Below are 18914 nucleotides of genomic sequence, written 5' to 3'. Positions count from 1 at the left end.
TATAAATCTTTATTTTTTTTTATTTTTCAAAATAGTGAAATTAAAAAAATACAGGTTGAAAAAATAAGGTGCTTATCTTACAAACATTCAATTTCCTTATTCCCCCTTCCTGTTTTTTAGAATAAATCATACATGATTACCCTATGCGCATATATGATTATACAACTGATATAATTCTACATCTTTTACAACTAGAAAAATGAATTTACATGTCATTTATGTATGATATGTCAAAAATGCATTCTCCACTAAAGAGAATGAGAGTAAGCAATGTTTCTACTCAAATTATGTGCATCTGTCTTTAACTATTGAACATTAAACACTATCATATGATTTATTCCTCAAATTTAAAATTATATCAAGGCTTGGATTTTGGCTTGTGCTCAATCTTTTTTCAAAAAATTGGATTGCTGTGGACTTTTATTATTAAAAAATTGTTAATCATGTACATAAACTAATATGAGCTTAAAATTCATCATACATTTACTTCATTTTTTAATTTGACCTTCCTAGTAAATCTTCAGCTTCATTGATTTTGGCTGCTATAAAAAGAGATCCTAGTATATCTGGGTGATTTAAAAGCATAATTCCTTGATGAGTATCTCTTATTTTTCCTTTATTGGCTGTAGGACTCTGTAATAGCCACCACTGATGGCAGATTTTGTTAGACTTTGAAAAACTTGTTTTACTTGAGTCTCCATATACTTCATGGCTTGTAAAACATAATGGCCTGTAAATCCTGCAGCAGCAATGGTTAGTCCAACAGCTACCACCATACTGGATATGGCTCAGGCTCGGCTTGCCTACTTCCACAAGGAACATATTTCATCCCAGTCCAGAAGACACGGCCACCACCATATGCCTTTACCCCAAAATGAAGCAGCCTACATCAATTGCTTTCAGTAGGATTATAAAGTTCAATTATATTAAATATACCAAACTAATTTCAACAATTTTTTGGCTCAATATTTGTTCATGTTTTGTATTTTCATTCTGATACTTATAAAAATATGAATAAGTACTTCTGTGTCAATTACTTTTTTGAAAAATATTAATAAAATTTTAATCAAAGTTAAGGTAAAACATGTTTTGCTCATTTGACATTTTATTTTTAAATTTTCTTTACATTTTTCTTTCATTTTTTTATTCATGTGTTTCTTTTGAGTTTAATCCCTAGAATAATAATAATAATAATAATAATTAAAGATCATTACTTACATTTTTAAAATATTTTATTATGAAAAATTCAAACTTATCAAAGATAAAATTCTTTTACAATGAATAATGTTGATCCACCATGTGGATTTTTCTATTGACATCTTTTTATATTGTTGTGGCACAAATCAGTCCATAAATCCTTCACCCAACCCATACACCAATCTATTTTATTTCTGGATGCCATTTTAAATACATCACAGGAATCAGTATATTTCCCTTAAATATTTTAGTATTATCATCAGCTAACATTCAGATTTGTTTGTTTTTCTTTCATGGTAAATATACATACAATATACATGCACTGTCTTTAATTGAAGAAATGATATTAACCTTTGTATATCATGTTTTTACTTTCAGTTTTTAAAAATTCTTAATGTGTTGCCGTACAATTAAAAAAAACATAATTTATTGAATGGATTTTCATTTTCATGTTTTCTACCTTTTATGTTCATGCTGGAATGACTATATAGCAAGACTATAAAACAGCTTATCATTATATTTCTGGTAATTTTAAATGAAGTTTGACCATAGGTTGATTGAGATCCTTCCAGTTTTCTTACTAAGCTGAGGAACACAATAATTACCATTAATGACTCCCTCCTATATTCTAAAATCAATGTAAAACAGACACATTGGTTCACTATTAACCAAAATCTAAAACAGGTCTAACAAATCTATTTAAGAGAAGACCAGAATTTTGTTCATATTTGTTAAAGAAGAGTCTTTAAGGACTTAGTGTGTTAGTATTATCATTTTTTCCTCCTCTCTGGGTCTTAAAAAGCAGTTTGAAATTAAATCATATGTAACCACCAGAACAAAAACTGTCATTTAAGACAGAACTAAAAGCTGACCAAATATAAAGTTTATAAGTAAGATTTTGTATGATAGTTTTTTAAATTGTTAACCAAAACTGCACATGCAGTTTAACCAAAACTGCACAACCCCCACAACCTAACTTTGTAATTTTATTTAATTTGTATTCAGGTTGTATTCACAAACATTTTTAAAGAAAAAAATATATAGTCTAAATTTTCAATGTTTTATTTGTAAGATTTCTTTAAATGCACATTAAGTTTCACAGAAGATGTTGAAAGCAATTTATGAAGGGAAATTTCATTCATTCATCAGTGTTCAGGAGTCAAACCTCAAGAAATATTATCCTAGTGTGCAAATGATCATCACTTTTCTCAAATCTGAGATCCAGAGTTCACTACTGTGTGACCTTTTGTTGTCCTCCATGGCTAGAAATGATCTCTCCTTCCTTTGTGGTACATCTTCTCATAGATAATTGAAGTGAGATTCCTGTAGTTCTAAATTTATGCATTCATTCCTACATACTTCATTTCTTTCTAAGTGCCTTTAGAACCTGAAACAGAAAGTATTGAAATGTTCAGTTTTTAGAATTTCTAAATATCAAATTTTACTTAAAATCTTTAAATGAATAGGCAACAAATCAAGGATTAAAACAATAGAGTTTTATAACACATATATATCTAATCCATCCACAACTTTTGATCCAAGTTATCATCATTGAGTCAAAATCATTCCCTGCCTAACTTGCTTTATAGATTGCAAGAATTCTCCTACTCTACTTTAATCATTCTTTGGATTATATGAATAGAGTGAAGGTTATAAAGACAAAATTCAAGTGTAAAATAGGATTGTTCTTGGCAAACTGAGAAGCCTGTCATAGCACAGAGTTATTGCTTCAAGGTGGTTTCCTGTTTCTTCCCATCAAGGAAGTACACCCTTACTGTGTATCACATCTTCTTTTATCCAATCTGCACTGAATATGTTGCCAATATGTTGATTAGTTTACTGTATGCTTACCTGTAGACTGTAAATTTCATGAGAGATATTTTACCTTTCTTAGGTTACGTAGACAATTCCATGAACATAAATAAACAGGGGCTAAATTTTCAGAAAATTTGTGTTTATGTATAAGTTCTTCACTTCTAGAACTGTGTCGCAAATGTAGAAGCTCAAAAAACATTTGTTGAAAAAAATTCACAAATATTTTTATATAGCATCTGGCAAATTGTGCATGGGGATAAAATATTTGTGGAATTATAAATTATTTAGCTCACTAATAATTATATACATAAAGACAAATTTTCAAATTCAGTAAACAAAGAAATGTCACAAGTGAAACATGTTTCAGTTATAGCACAATTTAAGCATGACTTAACATGTTTTACATGTATGCATTATGTTTCTACTATAGCACATAGATTTAACACAATTAAAACATGTAATAAATTACAGATGGCATTAATGAACAGAACTTTTCAAAACTTTAGTAGCAGTTTTATATTTTATTAGTGAAAATACTTTTGTACAAATCATTTTGAATCAGTAACTTTCCACTTAAGTTCACATTTCAAGATTAACAGAAAAAATGTAAAAATGTTTTTTTTTTAATTACTGAATTTTCCCCAAGGAAGATGTATTTGTATACTTTAAAAATATACATTCAATTTGATACCAAAATTATGCACCCACACAAACCATGAAATTTGGACATTTGTTTTTTGTTATATTTTGTTACATAGTCTGTAACAACAGAGCTATTCCTATTTTCTTCATATCAAGAATATTTAACTACTGTGGAAGGAAAAATAAGCATTTATGCCACAGTCCAGCTGCAGCAAATAACCGGGGGGTGACAAACAACTTGTGTACATTGATACAGCAGGAGTGGGAGCCTTTATTGTAGGACAACAGAGGTACTTATACATTCCACACAGCTTATCTTAATTAACATAAACTAGATACAGCAGTCAACCAATAAGGAATCTCCACACTTAATGGCTCGCTGGCATTACTTCACAAACCACTCCCTCTGGCAAAATGCCAGGCACCATCCTGACTTGTTTATAGACTCTAACATTTTCCCCTTTTGTTTAATTTAAATAATGACCATAGTGGGTTTTACAGAAACACCATAAATAATCTGCTACAAGCAGAAGGGGAGGATACAAAATGCCACAATACCAAGCCAATTGATGGCTCCATGCAAGAAGCCCTTGGAAAACTTATATCAGCAATGATACCTTTAGCAAAGATACGGAGTTACAATTTGTTGTAGATTACAGTTTGTTTTCTCAGTCCAGGTAAAGCAGTGTCTCAATAGATTAACTCACAGTCCAGGTAAATCACAGTCCAGGTAAGTTCTGCAGGCAGCTAGCTTAAATCACAGACCAGGTAAGTTCTGCAGGCAGCTAGCTTAAATCACAGTCCAGATAAATTCTGCAGGCAGCTAGCTTGATCCGAAGTCTCCTCTGGTTCTCAGCAACACTGGAAATTCTTCCATCCTCTTCCTCACCGGCACTGGGATGAAGGCAGGAACTCCGGATGGCTAAAGAAAATCCTGTAGCATTCCACTAAGAAAACAAACTTCTGAACAATTTAGTACATTATCTCAAGGTTTTTTACATTTGAAATAAGCCTTAATGGAGCTCCTTACTCATTAGCTTCCAGGTGTGGGAGAACCATTGTAGTTACTGGCCTTGGAAATGATCAAACTTCAGGGACGCAAGCCGTCTTCTGCCTGCAGGGTCCTGGGCAGCCCCAGATGGCCCGGGGAGAGTCCCGGACTCAAACTGCTTCCAGGCACAGGGGCCTGCAAGGCTGTGCCTCCAGGTCAGGTCTAGATTTGGGCTTGCGGCAGTGGAAGAGCCGGCTGCCGTGGCGTGGAAAGTCCTTGCTGCGCCATGACCTGCTGGAGCATGTGGCAGCAGCTGTGCCGATTCACGCACCCTCCGGTAACGAAAAGTATTCAGTAATAGCCTTTTGCTGCAACTATTTTCCTGATAATCCTTCCTTCTTTGAACTTTCTTCTTCTTTCTGACTAGAGTTCCTGGGCTTTTATCAACACATGCCCTAACTGCTCTTGGTTCCACTGGGGTGTTTCCTTCTCTTAGTAATCTACTTCTTATCCCTTCCATATTTTCATCATAAAGACAATACACCATTTCAAGACAAAACTAGACACAAACATACTGTATCAATCTTCTCCATTTTCTCAAAATGGCCATTTTTCCTCTTGCCCTATCTGCCTAGGGACGAGCAGATTTGCTCCCGTGCTGTCTATGGACGGGCAGCTTTTTTTTCCGTCACCTACCCCTAGTGTCCCGGGGCTCCCCGTAATGGGCCACCATAAGCCACAGTCCGGCTGCAGCAAAATAACTGGGGGATGACGAGCAACTTGTGTAGATTGATACAGCAGGAGTGGGAACCGTTTATTGTAGGACAACAGAGGTATTTATACATTCAACACAGCTTATCTTAATTAACATAAACTAGATACAGCAGTCAACCAATAAGAAATCTCCACACTTAATGGCGCCACCTCACAAACCACTCCACCTTGCAAAATACCAGGCGCTATCCTGACTTGTTTACAGACTCTAACACATTTATGTAGGTGTTTGTGCTTGATTTTTTGAAATTAATTTAATGTTTTGATATTTATACATTGGAAGGTTAAAAACTGCCACTATATCCCACACTTTTGTTCTCATTTGACATGTTATTGTTAATTGGTCAAGCAAGTAAAAATGTCTCATTCTTGACATTGAACCACATCTTCACTTCTTGAAATCAGCTGCAGTTTTACAAATCTGTGTTTCAAGAAAGATTTACAACCATTTCTATTTTTTATTTCATGGAGAAATCCATTTCAAGTCATTATTCCTTCTTATATCTCAAGTATTTTATAGGCTGTCAGTGAAAGGAAAGGGTTAATAATGTCACTTGTATAGAATTATCATCCATCAAGTGCATTTTCTCAGCCCATTTCTTATTATTTTGAGCTATTAGAAAAAATTGCAACAAGAGGCGGAGAACTAACTGTTCTCTTACTAGTACTAGTACTAGTCTCTGTCAGAAAAGAATCTTGATTTGCTGTAGTCATGGGGATTCAGACAACTATGTGTGCAGACAGATTGGAAGGTTTTATACATTGATTCATATTGCTGATCTCATTTGCTGTCTTTGTAGAGATTTTTATGGTGTTTGATATTACTGTTATCATTTATGCCAAACCAGAAGGCAAGATACAAGAAAGCCACTATGAAATTTAAATTGTGAAGTGAACTGAATGTTAAATCTTCTTGTATTCAGACCATGCTTTAAAAGAAAATATCAATAAATTTGCAATCAAACTTTATAAGTGCATTTATGTACGCTGCCCAATTTTAACTTCATGCGTGAATTCATAAGTTCTGAATTACTTCATTTCAACACTCATGTCTAGCAACTGGTGTTTAGATATATTTTTATTCTATTATTTCTAAATAAAGAAGTTCAGAAAAGAAATGCCACATTCATAACTCCAGATCCACATGGACACCAAATATTTAAATTCCAGTATCTTTGATATTATTTTCTTTGCAAAACAAATATTCTGGTGATTTAGCAAAATAGGAAAACAGGAATTTCCAGGGATAGTCTATGAGGGCAGATGATGCTATTTATAGAATTATTATTATTATTATCTAATTATGTGTTTTATACATCTTTATCTTTGTCAAAATCATATTTTAGGAACAAATTTCATGTAAGTACTCTATTTTTTAAACACTAATAAAATATATTCTTTAATTTTGATATTAGAAGTGTACATTCAATATATGAAGTTAACTTTTACATACTTGGAAGGCTAATATGCTTCTGTCATTTATATTTCTGAGAAAAAGCCCAGTGCTATTTATTGTATGGTGTTCACCTTGAGAAGAAGTGTTATGGTATGGCAAAGATAAATTCCACAATGAAGCTACAGATAATTCTGAAGAGTTAGCATTTAGTTTAGGACTATATAGGAAGATAAGAGCCATCTATAACCATGAGGTATGTTAGACACAATGGAGAAATAAAAATGAGCCAAAAACTCTTACCTAGATTTTAGGAATCTGGGATAAGGATTCTCTTACAGCTCTACTAGAACCATCAGGTGACTGGCCATATTAACCTGGAGTGCAATATTTCAGGGAGAAAGGCTTTAAGTTGCAGCTTTTCTTCTGGCCCCAGAGCAAAAAAGCTAACAACACAATGTAGGGTGCATGAAATTTCTTGCACAAAGGGTTGAGAATAACCAACTAAGACACAAGCTGAAGGAAAATAAAGCCATAGCCAAACCTCACAGTGGGAGCTGGAGCAAAGCCAGTGAAGCCCCTAATAACTCCTATGATCTTTCTAAACTGAGCCATGTGTATATGATAAAGAACCCACAGCTATTGCCAGCAGATAGCAATAGCACTAGTCTCAGGTTATCACTTTGTGAACTACAGGAAGCTGAGGATATAGCTCTCAAAGACCTTGTTGTTTATTTTTTGTCCTCTACCATCATGCCAACTTATTAGATTTTTTTTATGTCTTTCTTCACAAATAGGTAGTATCTTAGGGTAACAAACAGAAGGAAGACTAACTGTTGAAAGAGTCAACATTTTAACATGGAGATGCTAAACATATAGGATTAATTTTTTGCTTAAAAAAGAATTTGTAAAGTAAATCAAATAGAGACAGAATCAAGGTGCAGAGGCAAAGTGTCAGAATATCAGGGATGGCAGAATGATAGAAAGACAGAAAAGCCCCTTGTCCAAGCTGCCATCTTTATTTATATCAATAGGTCACATAGGTCACTGGCATCAGTAGTATCTTATTGTTCGTTGTGTCATTAGGAAGGTTACAGAGTCAGCCACATTATGCAGCTTATTTCTCAGTTAAATACTATACTTTCAATGTGTAATGTTAGGAGCTTTGTGTAGCTCTCAAAAAAGTCCATTGTTTAAAGTTACTGTTATGTGGACAGTTTAGGCTCAGCAGGGCAGTGCTACAGTAGCTAGGCATTGTGCATGTATTAAATATTTTACTAGTTCCTGGGGGAAACAGCAGAATATTCCAAGTGTGGAAAACAGGGTGTCTTTAATGCCCAGGAGGTTGCTCACCAGAGGAATGCTGTCCTGCACATTGCCACAGCCAGAATCCTCACAGGAATTCAGCTATTTTCAATGCTAAATCATGAAACCTTCCAAATTAAATAGAAATATATAATATTTATAATTTTATGAGTTTCTAATTAGTAGTATGAGCCAATGTTTTACACCTATTGTAAAAAGGAAGTCTTTGAGTCACTAAATCCACAGTAATTGAGCAAGGAACAGAGGCATCTATAGTTCAGTGAAGTAATGTAGCATGCTGGACCTGATAGCTGAGATAGCAACATGGAAAACATAACATCTGTGCATTTATTTGGATGAATAAGAGAGAAATATGTGTGCACAAACTCAAATATAACAAATAAAGGAAGGAAGTACTCCCTTGATGTTGGACAGAAAAGATTGGAAACCAAAGAATTAGCAGGAAGCGGGTTTATTGGCTGTAGCCAGTCACAAAGAAGGCTTCCTCCTAAATCAATTCATTCCTCTGAACCCAGAGTGCAGAAATTTTTAGAACTTTATACCCACTGTGTAGTGGGAGGGAGTTCAGATGCTCATTTTAATTTATTTTGTCTGTCTGATTATTCTAGCCAGTGTTTCAAGAACTATGTTAAATAGAAGTGTGAAAGAGGACATACCTGTCTTTTTTTTCCAGTTTTTAGAGGGAATGCATTCAATTTTGCTCCATTTAGAATGATGTTGGCCTGAGGCTTAGCGTAGATAGCCTTCATGATGTTGAGTTATGTTCCTGTTATCCCTAGTTTTTCTGGAGTTTTGAACATGAAGCCATGCTGTATTTTGTTAAATGCTTTTTCTGCATCCATTGAGATGATCATATGATTCTTATCTTTGAGTCAATTGATGTGATGAATTACATTTATTGATTTCCATATGTTAAACTAACCTTGCATCCCTGGAATGAATCGCACTTGATCATGGTGCATGATCTTTTTGATATGTTTTTGTATTTGATTTGACGAAATTTTATTGATATTTTTTGCATCTATGTTCATTAGAGATATCGGTCTAAAGTTTTCATTCTTTGATGTGTCTCTGAAGGGTTTTGGAATCAGGGTGATATTGGCCTCATAGAATGAGTTTGGAAGTATTACCTATTTTTCTAGTTCCTGAAATAAATTTAATAGTATTGGTATTAGTTCTTCTTTAAGGGTCTTGTAGAACTCAGTCATGTATCCATCTGAGTGGTATGATTTTTCCCAATCTTTCACCTTAAGTCCTGGGCTTTTCTTTGTTGCTAGGCTTCTGATGGAGTCTGCTATTTCATCACTTGCTATTAGTCTGTTTAAATTGTGTATATCTTCCTGGTTCAGTCTGGGCACATCATATGACTTAGTAAATTTGTTTGTTGATGCCTTCAATGTCTTCTATTTTATGGAAGTATAAGTTTTCAAAATAGTTTCTAATAATCCTCTGTATTTCTGTAGTGTCTATTGTGATATTACCTTTTTCATAAAGTATACTAGTAATTTGAGTTTTCTCTGTCCTTCTCTTCATTAGCATAGCTAAGGGTCTGTAAATTTTATTTATTTGTTCTAAGAACCAACTTTTTGTTTCGTCAATTTTTCAATTGTTTCTTTTGTTTCAGTTACATTGATTTCAGCTCTAATTTTAATTATTGATTGCCTTCTACTGCTTTTGTTGTTGATTTGTTCTTCTTTTTCTAGGGCTTTGAGATATAGTGTGAGGTCATTTATTTGTTGACCTTTTCTTCTTGTAAGGAATGAACTCCATGCAATGAGCTTTCCTTTTAGTGTTGCTTTCGTAGTGTCCCAGAGATTTTGATATGTTGTGTCTATGTTCTCATTTACGACTAAGAATTTTTTAATCTCCTCCTTGATGTCTTCTGCAACCCATTGTTCACTCAGTAGCATATTATTGAGTCTCCAGGTGTTGGAGTAATTTTTATTTTTTATTTTGTCATTGATTTCCAATTTCATTCCATTATGATCTGATAAAATGCATGGTAGTATCTCTATTTTTTTTTTTGTATTTGCTAAGAGTTGCTTTGTGGCATACTATATGGTCTGTTTCAGAGAAAGATGCATGTGCTGCTGAGAAGAAAGTGTATCTGCTTGATGCAGATTGAAATATTCTATATATGTCAGATCAGTCTAAGTTATTGATTGTATTTTTGAGTTCTATAGTTTCTTTATTCAACTTTTGTTTTGAAGATCTATCCATTGGTGAAAAGGTGTGTTAATATCACTCAAGATTATTGTGTTGTGGTCAATTTGACTCTTGAACTTGAGAAGAATTTGTTTGATGAACATAGCTGCACCATTATTTGGGGAATATATATTTATGATTGTTATGTCTTGTTGGTTTATGGTTCCCTTGAGCAGTATGTAATGTCCATCTTTATCATGTTTGATTAACTTTGGCTTGAAGTCTATTTTATTTGATATGGGGATGGAAACCCCTGCTTGCTTCCATAGTTGTTGTGAGTGGTATGATTTTTCCCAACCTTTCACCTTCAGTCTGTGTATGCCTTTTCCTATCAGATGAGTCTCCTGAAGGCAGCATATTGTTGGGTCTTTTATTTTAATCCAATCTGCTAGTCTATGTCTTTTGATTGATGAGTTTAAGCCATTAACATTCAGAATTATTATTGAGACATGGTTTGTATCCCCAGCCATATTTGTTTATTTTTGTTATTTAAATTGACTTGATTTTCTTCTTTGATTAGTTTTATCTTTAGGGTACTACCTCCCTCTACTGATTTTTATTGTTGTTTCTTGTTTCTTCTTTATGGAATATTTTACCAAGGATGTTTTGTAGTGTCAGTTCTTTTAACTTTTGTTTTTGAAGATTTTTATTTCATCTTCAAATATAAAGCTTAATTTTGCTGAATACAAGATTCTTGGTTCACAATCATTTTTCTTGCAGAGCTTGATATATGTTCTTCTAGGATCTTCTAGCTTACAGGGTTTGTGTTAAAAAATCTGCCATCACCATAATTGTTTTTCCCTTATATGTAATCTGATTCCTTTCTCTCATGGCTTTTAAAATTCTCTCTTTGTTCTGTGTGTTGGACATTTTCATTATAATTTGCCTTGGTGTGGATCTCTTGTGATTTTGTACATTTGGTGTCCTGTGGGTTTCTTGAATCTGGATTTCCAATTCATTCTTTATGTTTGGAAAGTTTTCTGATATTATTTTATTGAATAGATTGTTCATTCCTTTAGTTTGAACCTCTCTGCTTTCCTCTATCCCAATAATTTTTCAATTTGGTCTTTTTATGTTATCTCATGTTTCTTGAATGTTCTGCTCATGTGTTTTTTTTTTTTTTTTTTACCATTATCACTATGTGGTCTATGTTCTTTTCAAGATTATATATTTTATCTTCATTGTCTGATGTCCTATCTTCCAAGTGGTCTACTCTGTTGGTGAGGCTTTCATTTGAGCTTTAATTTTTTTTTTAACCTCTACCCCTGTTGAGGTGATGTTTTGCTTTCTGTATTTGTTTATATAGCTCCTTGTCAAAATAATATTTCACTGCCTGTATTTGCACTTTTATGTCTTACTTGATTTCACAGAACATTTTAACCATGTACCTCTTGAACTCCTTCTCTGTAATTTCTTCTGCTGTGGCTGACAATGTTTCTAATGATGTGGTTACTTGATTTGTTTGTGGTATTTTCTTCCCTTGTCTTTTCATGTTGTTTGTTTGTCTTCTTTTCCAGCTCTGTGGGTCTGGGGTGTGGTTGTTTTTACCCTATAGGTTTGTAGTGCTCTTGTAGGGTTCCAAGATCTCTCCTTTGTGGTGAAGAATAATGTTAACAGATCCCAATATCAACAATACACCACCTATAAACAATTTCTTGTTATTAAGATGTTTAAAGTTTAGTCAACGTACAGAAATATTGGATTCAATTATTATCTAAAATATAATCAGTTGTTTTGTGAAAAGGTTTGCAGTTTCTGATGGTGGACAATGAACTGGGGATGGGGCACAGGACTAGATGCTGAGAAGGTAGGATGAGAGTATATATAGGGTAATAAATCTTAGGAAGTGTGAAAGAAATCTAACGGAGAGGGTTAGTAACAAGAGAATAGACAGGAAGTATTTTAGGGTAGTCAAGTATGTGGGAAGACAGTAGAGTACATAAAACAATCACACATATGTATTTAGAAAAATACAGGATATTAAAATAGTAAACATTTAAAGGGGGAAAGAAAAATGGAAAAAGAAAAAAGAAAAAAAGAACATATACAACACCTCTATATTATATTATTCAGATGAATCAGTCCTAAAAATCTTATTTTATACAAAGTTCTTGGTTTCACATATGTTGGGGATGTGAGGGCCGGAGGATAGAGGGGTAGAAGAGAAAGAGAAAAAAAATACTCAAAGGAAGAAACCAGGGTTTTTGCTAGTTTTAGGGATCCATTTCTTTCCTGCTTCTCTTCTCATCCAATAGGTGGACTTGTCTGTTATAAGCTGGTGTCTCCTCAGGATGTTGGAGGTAGCCAGGATGGGAAGACTGGTCCTGGTGTAGGGCTCCTGGAATCCGGGAGTGCTTCCCGCCAGTCCCTGCAGGGAGACTGCAACTCACAGGGTCTGTTTTGGGGGCAGCTCATATGACTTGAGTACCACGTACTATCTTCCTATCTTGCCTGGAGATTTCCCAGTTCCTGATCTCTCTGTTAGGCTCCAAACTAGCAGTTCCCAATTGCGGGACCTCTTACATCTAAGCTCACATCAGGTGGGTGGTGCCCTGGTCAAACTGCACACCTGTCCAACTGAGAGCTGTTTTTGTGTTGGGTAGTTACTGTGTTGTCTTATCACTGCTGGGGAGACGGGGAGTTGGAAACCTGGTATCTGGCCCGATGGAGATCAGATCTGGGAGCTTCCCCCACCAAATATGGCGAGAAAGCTTATCCAAGATGGAGGCAGTCTGCTTCCAGCGCTGGGTGTCTGGTGAGGTGGGGAGAGCTGGGTGATGGCATTGTGCTGTGGGTAGATAGCAGCCAAGTGACCTTCGTGGCAGCAGAGCGAAGTCCGAGAGTTCTGCAGAGGTGCTGATAGGTAATTCTGCTAAGGCACTCATGAGCCCTGTGTGGGCTAGAACTGTAGGCTTTGGGTTTTGGAAGCCAGGAGTCCAGAGTCCTACTCAAACACTGAGGCTTGGAGTCCTGCATGGGGGTCGCAGTGCTGGTGATTTCTGTGGAAATTAGCTGTGTAGGAGTCCTCTAACACTCTCAGAGATGCAATAATCTAACTAGGTGAGATCTGGATCACAGAGCTACCCAGAATGCTGCCTCCCTCTGGCCTGCCATCTTGCTCTCCTACAATGTATTTGTTACTGTAGCCACCTTATTGAGCTATAGAACAATAGAACTCAAGGGCTTCTTACTCTTATTGTCTTGTAACTTTCTATTCATTATATATACATTTTTATGTATCAGCAAAAGCTTTATAAAGATAGGTTAAAATTTTTGGGAAAAGCGCTGGGGATAATAGTTCATCTGGCAGAGTGCTTGCCTTGCGTGCACAAACCTTGAATTCAATTCCCAGAACCACAAAACAAAACAAAACAAATAATTGAGGGGAAAATATTATTTTATTGAAATAGTTAAATTCACCATATGACCCAGCAACTCAATTCCTAGGTGTATATACAAAAACAAATGAATATCTCTACATGAATTACACTGGTGGTAGGGCAGATGTTCATTTCTATGTCTGAAGTATTTAGACATAAAACAAAGATGATGGAAATAAGTAAATGAAATTTAAACATAAAAAGAGTCTCTGAAACAAAGTATACTGCCTACTTGAGTAACAAGGTATAGGTAAATTATGTGTTGATGAGTGATTTTGATCTGTCTGTTGTATATAAGCATCAGAACAATGCAAAAATTACATTGGTTCATATATTCTGATTGGCTCTAATTCTCGGAATGATGGATAGTTAAAAATAATGTTTACAACATTGAACTTAAATTCACAGAATTAACCTAAAATTATTTTCTATCCCCCCCATTTTGTAAAATTCTAAACTCACTTGAGATAGAATGTCAGTGTTCTTTACAAGAGACTAGAAGTAATTTTTTAAATACCAAGAAAGAATAGGTGTTTTGGTGGGTCTCCTGTATAGGAGAAATCTAAGACCATGACACTCTGACCAAAGAAAGGGATTGGGCTGGGGATGCAGCTCAGTAGCAGAGTCCTTGTCTAGCATGAGTGAAACCATGGGCTTAACCTTCTGCACTACAGAGAAAATTTTTTAAAATGAAAATGAAAAAGGAATGGTAGAGTAAAAGTGTTTCACACTTCTCAGTAGGGCCATAGACACTTGGTTTGCCAAGCTTTATGATTATTTCAGTAGCTTGCATTTGGAACAAAAGCAGTACAAACACTAGCCTTCAGTGCTCTAAAGAAGGTCTTAGATAATGTTGGTGTCAACACTAATCATCTCAGCTCCTAGATTTCTAAGGATTGAAATGTAGGTAGAAAGAATATGAGAAGCCCCAGTTGCCATTAAGATTGAAGAAGAAGGGCCAAAATGGCACATACCCAGAGCTGCTAGAAGCTGAAATGGAAGGATCTTGAGTTCAAAGCCAGCTTCAGCAATGGTGAGGAGCTGAGTGAGATGCTGTCTCAACTCGGCTCAACTCAGTGAGACCCTGTCTCTAAATAAAATACAAAATAGGGCTGGGGATGTGGCTCAGTGGTTGAGTGCCCCTGAGTTCAATCCCTGGTATCAAAAAAAAAAAAAAAAAAAAAAAAGACTGAAGAAGGAATGAGGTGGAGGTAATGAGTTAGGATTAAGTTAGGATCAAGGGACATAAGAAGTCACTGAGTTTTGAGGCTTAGGAACTGAGGGAAAGAGGCCTTATTGTGTTATCAATGTTTCCTGCCTGATGAGCATATTCTCTAGGTCCATAGAAATGAACCTGCAAGTGACTGCAAACTCTCCTTCTGACTGAGTTCCAAGGGATTTTTTAAATTTTTATGCTAGCTCACACTCAACCTTTAGCAATCCATTAAAAATGTTGGCTGAAGTGTCTTGACACTTTGTGCGCTGTCCTTGTCTTTCTCTTATGTTCCACCCCCCGAGAGGAAATTGGAGACTGTGTCACATCTCTTCTTGTAGGCACCTATGTTCATCTGATTTTGCTTTGCTGCTGGACCTATGACCTCAGCACTTTGGTGGGTTCAATTAAAGTTTTGGTTGTCCAGATTATTAAATTTTTAATTTTTTTTTTACACCTGGAGTACTGATATTTCCTTTTTTCTACATCCTAACCATAAGGTGGAAGACCTTTCATATCACCTTTGACATTGAAATAATTATGTAACATATAATGAAGATCAAATTTAATTCTAGTCAAACATGAATAAAATGTACATAATTTTTGACCAGATTTTTCCTTAAAATTTACTATAGCACTTTGGCATTTAAATGTAGTCACTTAGATTTTCTCTGAGTTTCAAAGACTCCCTCTCTTTGATTCAAAATAGAGCAATTTACATAGCATTTTACTTATTTTCTTGGCATTTAAAACTATTGGTTTGTTCTTCATATGGAAATTTTTTGAAATATTAAAAGTGGCCAAAGTGTATATAGATTTTAATTAATTCATACAAATTCACTCTTTACTATTAAATACAAAGTTAAAATAGCTTTTAGTGAAAACAATCGTTCTTTGAAGCAAGATTACATTTGACAGCAATGTATGCATGCTTATAATTTTTCTGACTTACATTTTTTGAAGTCCATCTATCTATGAGTCAGTAATTTGCTAGTAAAAGCCAGCTCAGTCAGATGCATGCTTAGTGCTGAGATGCACTAGGAATAGCTAAAGATTCCCCATCCTTCTTGTAACTCTCTGTGAGATCCTTCAGTTATGACACTTGAGAGTCTTCAAAGCATTTTGTTCCACAGAACATTACTCTGAAAAAAATGTAACTATTTAACCTTTTACAAAAAATTCTCAATGTTCACATGAAGGTAGAAAATGCTTTTTATTTTCTCCATCTTTTATATTAGCTGCATATATTAGTTGCTCAAAACAAAAAGGAGCTCTGCAATTATCTAACCCGTCTCACTGTTTTTATCAAACTTATTTGAGCAAGAATCACTTTCGAATATGTTATGTCAACTTATATCTTAGTATACAAAATACTAGTAAGGGTTACAGTGATCTTTAACATGTTTTTTAATACTTTTATTTTATTTATTTATTTTTATGTGGATCTGAGAATCAAACACAGTGCCTTGCACGTGCTAGACAAGCACTGCACTGCTGAGCCACAACCCCAGCCCTCTAAAATAATTTTTATATATGTTATTGCATTTTGAACTTCCAGGCCTTTGTGAATCTGCACCAAATTTAAGTTGCTTCTGTTCTCAGGATTCTCTCTCTGCTGAGAGTTCATCACTCTAATGATGTTCTTGAAAAACTATAATTTTTCTAATTAGTGACTGTGTCCTATTTGAACCACTGAAACTAAAATCTTATCAGCCTACTAAATAGTTACTGGTTAGTTAACAATGCTCTTTCATTCATATTAATTTAATGGCAAGATTACTTTAATACATATTTCTAGATTGTTAAATAAAAAGGAAGAAAATGTTGTGCATTCTGTATTCTTATTATAAACCAGCTGATATATTTAACACTTCTTGGGAAAATTATCAAGCAGCATGTCAACTATCTTTTTGTTACTTAATCTTGGAATACACTATGAAGAAATGGCCTTGTGAGAAAAGCAGCACTGAACATCAAAACCTAAAATTTATAATGTCTACTCCTCTCTTTCATTTTTGGAGTATGTGTGTTGTTCACCACATTTTATTATCTATGTGTATGGAATATTACATAAAATCAACTCTTGCCCAAAAGTCAGTGAAACAGACCTTTACCATTCTTCAGTTCTAGCTGCATACTTCTATCTAATGAAGTTTATGCTGTGGCTCCCCATATAAGTTTTACTTATATCACATAGCAAAGCATATCAATGATTAATTACATTAAAGTCTTTTTATTACACAGCTTCTGGCCATAGTTGAATTACATTCTCTGGCTCAAGGTCTCTCATGAAGTTGGAGTCAATCTGTTGACTCCAGGCAACAAGGTTTAACTATGAGATTATCCACCCTAATAGTGCTGACTGATGCAGGCTTTGAAAGATCCTCTTCCAAATCCACTAAAGTAGTTGTATTGAGCCCTCAGGTTTCCCTGACTTTTGAGGAGATATGTCAGTTCCTCCCTCCTCACAGAACTGCTTTCAATGTGGTTTCCTATTTCTTTTGAGAGAGGTTATAGAAAGAGAAGGCAAGATGAGCCCCTAAGAAAGAAGCCACAATCTTCTTTATCCTGTTCTCAAAAGAAATATTCCATTACTTCTTTTGCATCCCATCCATTAAAAGCAGGTATCTATACCCACCCAGATCCAACAGGAGGAAAATACTCCATGTTGGGAATACCAAGAGGCAGCAACAATTGCAGGCCGCTTTAGAAATTGTCTACTGCATATATATTCTTTCTGCATTTTGTGAAAATGAAATGGTACTTGAATTTTAGATCAATAATTTTTCTTTCTTATTTTCTTAATAGACAAACTGCTATGATACAGGTATATATATTTGTTTTTAGAACTTCAAATAAAGAGAGATTAAATAATTTCACAAAGAAAAGGCAAATTCCTATAAGTCAAGTGATACAATCTATTTAAGATATCAACATATAAAATTTTATTTAATATATAATAAGGAATCATGGTTTAAGAAAATCTTTATTATATTCTGTGCATGATACAAAATAAGAAACAACCTATGATGCTAAGTATAGGATCAGCTTCAGATTCCTCTGCTTATTGGTTGTGTAACTCAAACAAGTATCCCATCTCAAGGGCTTTGTGGGAATAAACTTGTGTGAAGATAAAGTACATTTGACCATACAGCATGAAAAGATTTTAGCACAATGCTTAGCATGCAGTAAATTCCATGATAAATACCAAAAGTAATAATGGTGACAATAATGACAGTATTAGCAATAATCTAACCCTTGTCAGGAGCTGTTATAAGTTCTCTGTGACTATTAGCTCTCTATTATTAGTAGTCAAGCTGTGTAATGTGCTGGTTTAATACCATGGGTATATTTTTTAATCAATGGGTGATTATAGTCAAGTTATTTGATGCCTTGGTTTAGTTATTAGCATTCCTTTAAAGCTCATGTGTGAGACAATGCAAGAAGGATTAGAGAAGAAATGATTGGGTTATGAGATCCTTAACCCAATCAGCAAACTAATCCCCTGATTGGATTAACTGAGTGGGAACTGAAGGCAGGTAAGGTGTGGCTGGAGGAGGTGGGTAATTAGATGCATACCTTTGGGGTTTATATTTTGTATTTTGCAAGTGCAGTCTCACTCTCTGCTCTCTGGTCAGCATGTGAGCCACTTCCCTCCAAGACACTTTCCTGCCATGATGTTCTGCCTCACCTCAAGCACCAAGGAAAGGGGCCTGCTGTCTATGGATTGAGAATTATAAACTATAAACCTCCAAATTAACTTTTCCTCTTCTATTATTGCTCTGGTTAGGTCTTTTAATTATAGCAGTGAAAAAGCTGACTGAAACATTTGATTTCCTCTATGAATAAATTTATCATTTGTAAAACAAGAATAATAATCGTGCTCTAAAGATTCAAATTCATAAAAGTTCATGGAACACTACCTGGTATATTTTAAGTATTAATTGTATTTTATGTAAAATGTTATTTTAATATAAT

At 34.7% G+C, this 18914-nt stretch overlaps 1 pseudogene across 1 annotated transcript; it reads right to left on the bottom strand.

Moving 5' to 3' along the window:
• Positions 1 to 488: 488 nt before the first annotated feature.
• LOC308649680 (mitochondrial import inner membrane translocase subunit TIM14-like) lies at positions 489 to 710 on the bottom strand (annotated as a pseudogene). The gene has a single exon. The product of its transcript is annotated as a mitochondrial import inner membrane translocase subunit TIM14-like (transcript).
• Between the last annotated feature and the right edge of the window lie 18204 nt (positions 711 to 18914).

This window comes from Spermophilus citellus (genome assembly GCF_964194105.1).
Source record: "Spermophilus citellus genome assembly, chromosome: 5".
In the NCBI taxonomy this organism is placed as follows: Eukaryota; Metazoa; Chordata; class Mammalia; order Rodentia; family Sciuridae; genus Spermophilus; species Spermophilus citellus.
Note: the sequence above shows the minus strand (reverse complement) of the source record. Positions and strands in the feature narration are given on the sequence as shown.